The 8,261-nt window shown below is 43.3% G+C and overlaps 1 non-coding gene across 1 annotated transcript; it reads left to right on the top strand.

The window, feature by feature from the left end:
- The first annotated feature begins 3,808 nt into the window (after positions 1-3,808).
- On the top strand, positions 3,809-3,881 carry TRNAK-CUU. Its single transcript has one exon. It is a non-coding gene; the product is annotated as a tRNA-Lys (tRNA).
- The last annotated feature ends 4,380 nt before the right edge of the window (positions 3,882-8,261 follow it).

The raw sequence follows: 8,261 nt of genomic DNA, 5'->3' as shown, positions 1-8,261 counted from the left end.
AACACCCAAGCAAACCAAGTAATGGGGCTTGCTTTATTTCCCAGTGTTTTCTAAATATCTTGATTATTTAATGTAGATGTGGTACCTGCTGAGTTTCTAGCTGGCTGGGGCAAGGAGAGGGATTTAGAAACTTGTTTTGCTTCTTGCAATGCATGTGATCAAAGGTATAAAATCCAGTGTTCTGTAAGGGTTTTGTAATAATTATGCTGTTACAGCTGTGTATTTACACTATTTCTGCCTCATAATGTAAAAATTCCTGACAGCAGCAGAGAAAAAACTTAATATAGGAGCCGAAGCAATGTTAGGACCCCAGTCATGGAAAGGTAACCTGTGTTCAGTTTTAACTACCTTTGCCAGTGGCTTCCAGGGAGGAGCTGCATTTTCATTCTGCTCGGGTGGGAATTCCAGGATGAGGTTATTAGAAATGGCTGTGTGGCACTTCTGGTGATTGCCAGCAGTATGTGAGGTAGCTCGTGACAGTGCATCTATATCCATCTTATATATGTGTGTATATATATAATGTATATTAAATTTTTTTATATTTTTAACATACATATAAATAAAGCCCCATTGCTTGTTTTGTTTATGTACACGTGTGTGTGTGTACATAACACTGTGGTATGTAAGGCATGGTGTAAGAAAGCTGGAGGTGACAACAAACCAGAGCCGCGGCTGGTGGTTTGGTAGAGGCAAACTTCTCCACAGGGGATGGTGAGGGAGCACTGATGGGGAGATGTGGGCACGCGTGCTGGGTCTCGGGAGCAACCCAAGGGTTTTCCCCCAAGTCAAGACAGGCTGGCAGCGAACAAGGCAGCTGAAACTTGTGTGGTGGTGATAGCGGCGTGTTTTGGGAGGAAACAGAAGTTAACGCAGCTGCAGCGTCTGTCGGGTCTTCCAGTAACGTGTGGATTTGTTGCACAACTCAGCAGAACTGGGCAGAGCAGGAGACGTCCCAGAGATATTAAGTGCTCTCACATTTTATGAAAATCATTAGCTGGGCAGAGGCGAGAGGTATTTACATGGTTTTATTTACCCATTTACAAAGAGGCAGGGAGGAACCAGCCCTGGTTCGCTCTGTACGACAGCAGTCTGCCAGCCCCTGCGCAAACGTGCAGCTCCGGATTCATCGCAGCCTGTATCATCCTTCAGCTAAAGGCCAAACGAGATACGAGCGGGATGTGGCAGCATGTGTGTGCGGGGGGAGCTCCGGGGATGTGGGAGAGGACTGAGGGGTTTGTGGGACAGCACGGAAAACGTGGAGGTAGCTGGAAATGCTGCTGCCTCAGGGAGGACCTGGCAGAGGTCCTGTGGTTTTTGTGGTCATAGTGTGTAACTCATACAGACAGTAATTCATGGGAAACAAGGATTTACAGCTCTCAAGCGTCTCTTTGATTTGAACTATGCCCCTCTTTCTTTTCGTTGAAAAGGGCGAAGATAAATGTGACAAAATCAGGGAGCCAACTCGTGATGCATACTGAACAGTTCTGCAGAAAAGACTGAACGATAAGCTCAGCAGTGTCGGGCTGCTTCATGAGAAGGTGAACTCCAAGGCTGTGACCCCTACTTGCAAAAAGACAGCGCAGCTCTTGTACGGGGCGCTGGTCAGCGCTGCAGCATTGGGAACGGGGCAGGCTGACCCAGGGAAAGGCACAGGGGGAATCCTAGGAGGTAGCTCATATGGCAGACGTTCTGTGTATACTAAACACCTATTTGCACTTATTTCTGGGAGCCTGATGTGTTATAGTACCAGGAGTCTTTTATGAAAGGAATCTTCTTATCTTTAGCTTTCATTTCAACAAGAGGACTAGCAGTTGGTAAAAGTGCTGCTGTGTTTCTTATTTTGCCTCTTGCTGCATGCTAACCTCTTTGAATTAGCTAACTCAAGTAGCATAATGCATTATAGACACAGTGCCCTTGAATGAGTTCATGTGTTTGCTGTGGGTCTTCACCAAGTCTGATGTATTCACAGTAAGAATATGCTGCCTAAAAAGAAGCTCAACCAGTCAGGCTTAAGAAATATGGGGCTGATTTAAGAAAAGAGGAGGGGAAAAAAAAGATTTAAAAAAAAAAAAAAAAGAGAGAAACCGTATGCCTAGGGATGCTCAACTTCTGAAACCACACCAAGGGTGGAAGAAGGCAGAGACATGACCATGAAGATCAGTGATAGTCTGAGTGGCTAAAAACACCAGGAGAGTTGCAGTTCACCTGACATTTGCTGAGAAAGGTAGCTTCAACCTTGACTAAATAATCTTTGTCCTAAAACCAAGTTCCAAAGTCTAAGGAAGGACTTTGGTGAACTTCAGAGCCATGTTATTTTAGGAGTGGTAATTGTGGCCAATGAAGTTTTGCTATAGAATGTCAGCAGTTCTAAGTGAAGGCACAGAAATGTTGTGCTTTAATTGCATGAATACGTAATTTTCTGTATCTTTAATCATCACTGTCCACCAAAAAATGTTTGCAGTACCATTATTGTAAACTTTTTTCTAGGTCAATCACTTCTCTTTTAATTTGTCTAGTTTAGATGAGTTTAAGACCCAAGATTGCATGATAGTAATGTAAACCATTATACGCTCTAGGATTAGAGACCTTACTCATCGAATGAAGGAGACTTTTCTGAGAAAAAAGGTACTCCGCATTAAGTGGAGATGAAATCACTGTGAAGAATTTTCCTAGAAATAGCAAATTGCTTTTATTTGTCTCTAAAGCTGTAAGGTCTCTGAAAATTGAGCAGACTAGTTGGGAAGCTATGTGTGGATTTGGGTCACCTGGCTTTTTCTTCTATGCAGCTGTCCTGTAGATCCACACAGATCAGTCTGTCCCAGACTGTGTGCTCTGGCTTCCAGTCTCCTTGACTATAGCAATCCATGCTGTCCCCTCCCTTCCACACCTGATCTCACAAAAATCTGCGAATCCCACTCCCTAGCAAAACCAGCCCCAGCCTCACCAGCTCAGCTGTCTCCCCCGTTCTGCATCTCCGCCTCCAGAAACCCTCCCCGCGCAGGGAAGTCCCAGCTCTTTCCCCACACTTCCCTTCCTCTGCTCCTGCAAGGCTTAGTACATCCCTGCACCCACCAGAGGGGACAAGCCCTGGAGCACATCTGAAAATAAAACCTTTTTTTTCTTGCTTTTTTTTTTTTTCTTAATTTGGTTTCTCTTTAGCATTTTGCTGTCAGCTTGAGCAAGCAATAGCTGGCTAAAACATCGTGTTATCAGTTCCAGAAACTCTACCTCTTTTGGAGATAGTTTGAAATGAGGTGTGCTTACTTTGCTTGCGCAATACTCCAAAAGCATTCCCCCTCACCTGCGGGTATTGCATTGATCTGAGTTGTGTCATCCCTGCCGATGTAAGTTGTTTTGCATCTGGAATAGAAAGAATGGGGAAAAAAAAACCAACTGAGCAGGCACTAATCCTTTCTCCCAGGTAGAAGCTTGGTTTTGGCTTGCAGCATGCCAAGATGAAGATTAAACCTCCCCTCTGAAAAAAAGGAAGTGCTGATGAAGATTTCAGCAATGTTTCCTATAAGCCGAAACTAACATCTGAATCTGGAAGGGGGGCAGGGAAAAGCTGACTCAAAAGTACAAGGATCTGAAATGTTGTATTGGGTTTGTGTGGCAAGGTCTTGGTAGCGGGGGGGCTACAGGGGTGGCTTCTGTGAGAAGCTGCTAGAGGTTTTCCCTGTTCCCGCTGCTGGCCAAGGCAATCAGTGGCGGTGGAAGCACCTCTGGGATAACACATTTAAGAAAGAAAAAAAAAAACCTGCTGCGGCTCAGTAGGTGGAGAGAGAAATCAGAAAACTAAGAAAAATCAGCCCGGCTAGCTCAGTCGGTAGAGCATGAGACTCTTAATCTCAGGGTCGTGGGTTCGAGCCCCACGTTGGGCGCCAACAAGGGCTATGGTGGGATCCGGTCAAACCACCACAAATGTTTTCTGGGGTTTTCTCAACTTTGTAGTACAAAAGGGGAATAACAGCCCTTAAGGACAGAGGGAGTGGAATTTTTCATGTGGTAAAGGGGGAGTTTCCTGTCCACGTGAAATCTTGTGGCAGACCTCAAGCAGCATCGTGGAGGTGGTGGAACAAAATCTGTGGAAATGATTAGTCTAAACACTGGCTAAGATTAATTATCTCTGCCTTGGCAACAAGAAGTGCTCTGTGTTGAATACTGATACTTTTGTACTCACAGTTCTCATTCATCCTCTCTTTTTTTTTTTTTTCCCCACCCACCTTCTTTTTTGTGATGCCATACCACTCTGCAATGCTAGTTCTGCCTCCAAAAGCTGTCTGCTTCTTGGTCAACTTTATTACTGAACCTCCTTTTAAGGGAATGAAAATTGAGAGACCATCAAGAGTCAGAAGTGATGCGAGTTCACAACTCTTGTAGTCACACGCTGAGGACAAGATGACAATGGGTGTCAAAGCCTTTCACCTATCAGGATTTTGGGAGTCTTATATTTATCTGCTGTTGGCCTTTTTTTAAAAAAAAAAAGTCTCACTCATGAATGTATACTTTTTAAATTATTGGATGGGTTATAACTTTTTGGAACATTTTTCTGGAAATTGGGATGATTGAAAGGCTTTCTTGGAGATCTGTACAACTGAAGAAAATCCCAAACTGTACTGAGGCTGTCAGGTGACTGGACTTCATTCAACTGAAAAAGTTCATTCCTGATCCCTTGGGAAATAATGGGACACATAGTTGCTAAATCTTAGTTTGAATACATTCTGCATAGATCCGTGATCGGTATTGCCTACACGTATTTTGCTTTACAAGATGCAGGCTGGTTACAGGTGGAATGGAAAGGGTGGATTCAACTTGGAAGGGGGTTGTGTGATGCTAGTGATGCGATGGTCCCAGATTGTAAAGAAGACTCTGTGGTTTTTCTAGGATTATGTAGGAAAACTAAACAGTCAGGGTAAAAGACTTAGAAGAAAGAAACTCACAAATGGTCAGCTTCCAGGGATGGACCCACTTTCTTTCTCGACAGTGAAGCTGCAGCTTGAGCGTAAAACGTGCCCGGCATCCAGTTTGGTCTCTTTTCCTGAGGGTTGCAGAAACTGAGCACCTGTCCCCCTAACCCCTTCCTAGCCAGGTGAGCTGAGGACTAAGAGAATAAAGCTGGTCACTACTGGGAATTATCAGCTTAATGACATCCAAATATTCTGCAAGAAATTAGAATTGGATAAATTAAATTTATCTAATATAAGAAGGTAGATCAATTCCATTTATGTAAAACTCGTTCTGAAGTGAAAACAGACACTTAACAACATGACCTCAGTGGGATGCAAAGCTCTGGCACTCCATTTCAAAAGCACTAGCTAAAAATGTCTTTTTGGATTTTGGGTTTTTTTTCCCTCTCTTTGTTTCATCTTAGCACATCCTGTAGCATTTTCCCGTACCATCTCTACATTGCTCCTAACAGCCGGTTCCACAGACTCCTTTGCCCTCAAACCCTTGTTCTCCTCCTTAGCATCTGCTGTTTCTGACCTCCAGCTCCCGGAGCCCATGGAGCTCACCGCCTAGCGTGGCCGTAACTCGTGGCGGCTCGGTGGGAGACAGCTCCTTAGCAGCAGAGGAGCTCGTAAGGGGGACGGGTTCCTGGCTGGAACAGAGCGCAGGGCTCTGGTGTCTCCCTCTGCCTCCACAGGGGCAGAACCTCACTCTCCCTCCTCCAGAGGCCACCCGGGAAGGGGTACACAGATGTGCCGAGCTGTCTGGAAACAGCTGCGTGCATCACAGAAAAAACCCGAGCTTTCTGTGCCTTTAAGTGCCTCACTTGGAAAAAGAGGCGTTTGGAGTCAAACCAAGTGGGGTATTTTTTCTCTCCATTCTTAGAAGGGAAGGTACACTATCTGTTTCTTGGTATTTTGAAGTTTTACATTAATCCAAAATTATTAGCTTAATTTAGAAACAAAACTAAAAGCATTTAATTTTGGAGGATGGAAATTAATCATATAGATGTGTTACTTTAAAAAGACGACTTTTAGCCCCAGCAAAGATAGTACAAATTTCCTAGTTGTTTTTAATAATCCAAATACGTATCTTTTCAGCAAATAAAAGTTTAGTTTTATTCTGAAAAAAAAAAAAAAATCACCTGGCTGCTATGTGAGAGTTTGGCACGTGACATCATCTCTGGAGGATATGTTCTCAGATTTCTGACATCAAAAGAGAGTGCGTTTCCTTCCTTTCTTTACATTGCTTTACTCTGGCTTGTCTTTTTGCTGTTGTATAACACCAGGAATGCACACAAGACGTCCCTTTTCAGCATATTATTATGTATATTTCCTCTAATAACCTCATTTATGAAAAGCTCTTCCTAGCTTGGCTACTGACTGAGTATTATGGTTTATTGGATATTGTAATCCTTTAATTTATTTGGATGGATGATTGGTGTCAGGAGGGAATAAAAAATGAAGTCTGCTTTGAAGGTGCTGTGCACAGTTTGTATGTTGAATTTACATAAACCAGATGCTGAAAATAATGACATTCCTACCACTGGGCTCTCATTTTACTTGGGATTTATTTTGGGTTTGGGGATTATCTAGAAGCAAAGCCTGTAAATGCTGCTTCTATTTTCTAATGGCGAGAGCAAAATCCTGCCTCCTGCCACTCCTAAAAGCAGTTGATCATTGTGCAGCTGAATCATCCCTGTGTGTTTATTTTACATATGCTCTGAGGTTTGGTTTGGGTTTTTTTACCCTAATTGCTGTGGTTTTTTATCCCAGGAATTAATTTGCCACTTACAAAGCAATTTCATTCCTGCTTGCTTAATCTGTTCTGATCACATGTCTTCTAACTTGACAGGACTCGTAACCGTAGGTGCTAGATCCCATAGGAAATATCACATGTCATTCAGAATTGAGACTAATCCCTAGTTCTTTACTGAAGAGGCAGCTAAAGCTTGTATGAGTTTGGTCTACAAAGCTCTTTTGTTGAGCAATCTTCTTTTCTGAAGGCCAGTGTAATCTCCAAGTGTGTGGCACACGAGTGAGGGTGAGGCAAGGAAGATCCCAGTAACGTGCTGGGCAGAGCTGGATTAAAGAGCTGTAGGGCCTGAGCCTGTTGGAAATGGGCTGAAGGGGAGGGTGGCCTGTATTTCAAAGAGCTTAAAAGTCACATAGAGTTCAGCAGCCTGGGACACCTCTTTCTGCAAAAAGTGTGGTCGGAATCAGAGCTGAGATTCCTAACGATGCTCTGCAACTTTTAAAGACGTTTTGAATGTGGGACAGCGTGTCCTGGCATCATTGCCTGTTATTTTCTTTACAAACAAACCCAAAACCCCCACCAAAGAAAAAAAAAAAGTCAAGCTTCTATGAAGGAAGATTTAGTACTTTCGATGCTGCTGTTTTCCTAGGGAGGATGGAGACCAAATCCTGATGGATTATTTTGATTGGGAAACCAGCTGAGCCATGGGGGATGTGGAGCTGAAGGAAATCATGAACCAGGAGTGGTGGAACTGAGCACGGTGCAGAAGGAAAGGAGGTTGGAATAGCAGGTATATAGGATGTGACTTATGGAGGGGAGGAAGATGGCTTAAGGCAAGCTGCTGGGTCACCGGTGAGGCTGGGGAGGAGGCAGCTGGTTACAATTGCGTACTGCTAAATTGCCTAAGGTGACATGTCATTATGAGATGGGCACCCACAAGAAGGAAAACGAAAGTAGATTGCAATGGTGAGTCATTTTTGAGTGCTTATAGAAGCGTTTTCTCACTTAGAGGTTATAGAGGTTCCCTGTCAACTCAGTTTAATTAGAAACATTCCTCTTAATATATTAAAAACTTAAAAGGGGATACTAAAAAATTGATCAGCACCATCATCTCACTTTTCCTCTCTGCTAAAAATGTTACGTTCCTTGCCACCATAAAACTCTGACTTAATACTTCTTGGAGAGAACTTTTTATACTTTTTCAATCTTCATGCTATGAGAAATATGGCATTTTATGGCTCCTCACTAGTATATTGCTGCATAAATCACTGTACGACAACAGCAGATCATTGATGGTACCTAGCACAGGGCTCAGTTCCACCAGGTAACTTCCCAAAAGAAGCTGCGGAAGATTACTGTCAGGCTCCAGTGTACTCTGCTTTCCAGGAGAGCTTAGAAATATTGACAAGGAAAAATAACCTACTACTGGTAATACATATGAGATGACATTGTCCAAACATCAGTTGCCACTGGCTAATAACAAACACAGCAGTGGGACCAGGAAATTAACTGACTCAGTTGGTCAATCTGCTTACAACACTCCTGCTGATATTCAAATA

This window comes from Egretta garzetta, unplaced genomic scaffold (genome assembly GCF_000687185.1).
Source record: "Egretta garzetta isolate BGI_Z169 unplaced genomic scaffold, ASM68718v1 scaffold56, whole genome shotgun sequence".
Lineage (NCBI taxonomy): Eukaryota > Metazoa > Chordata > Aves > Pelecaniformes > Ardeidae > Egretta > Egretta garzetta.
Note: the sequence above shows the minus strand (reverse complement) of the source record. Positions and strands in the feature narration are given on the sequence as shown.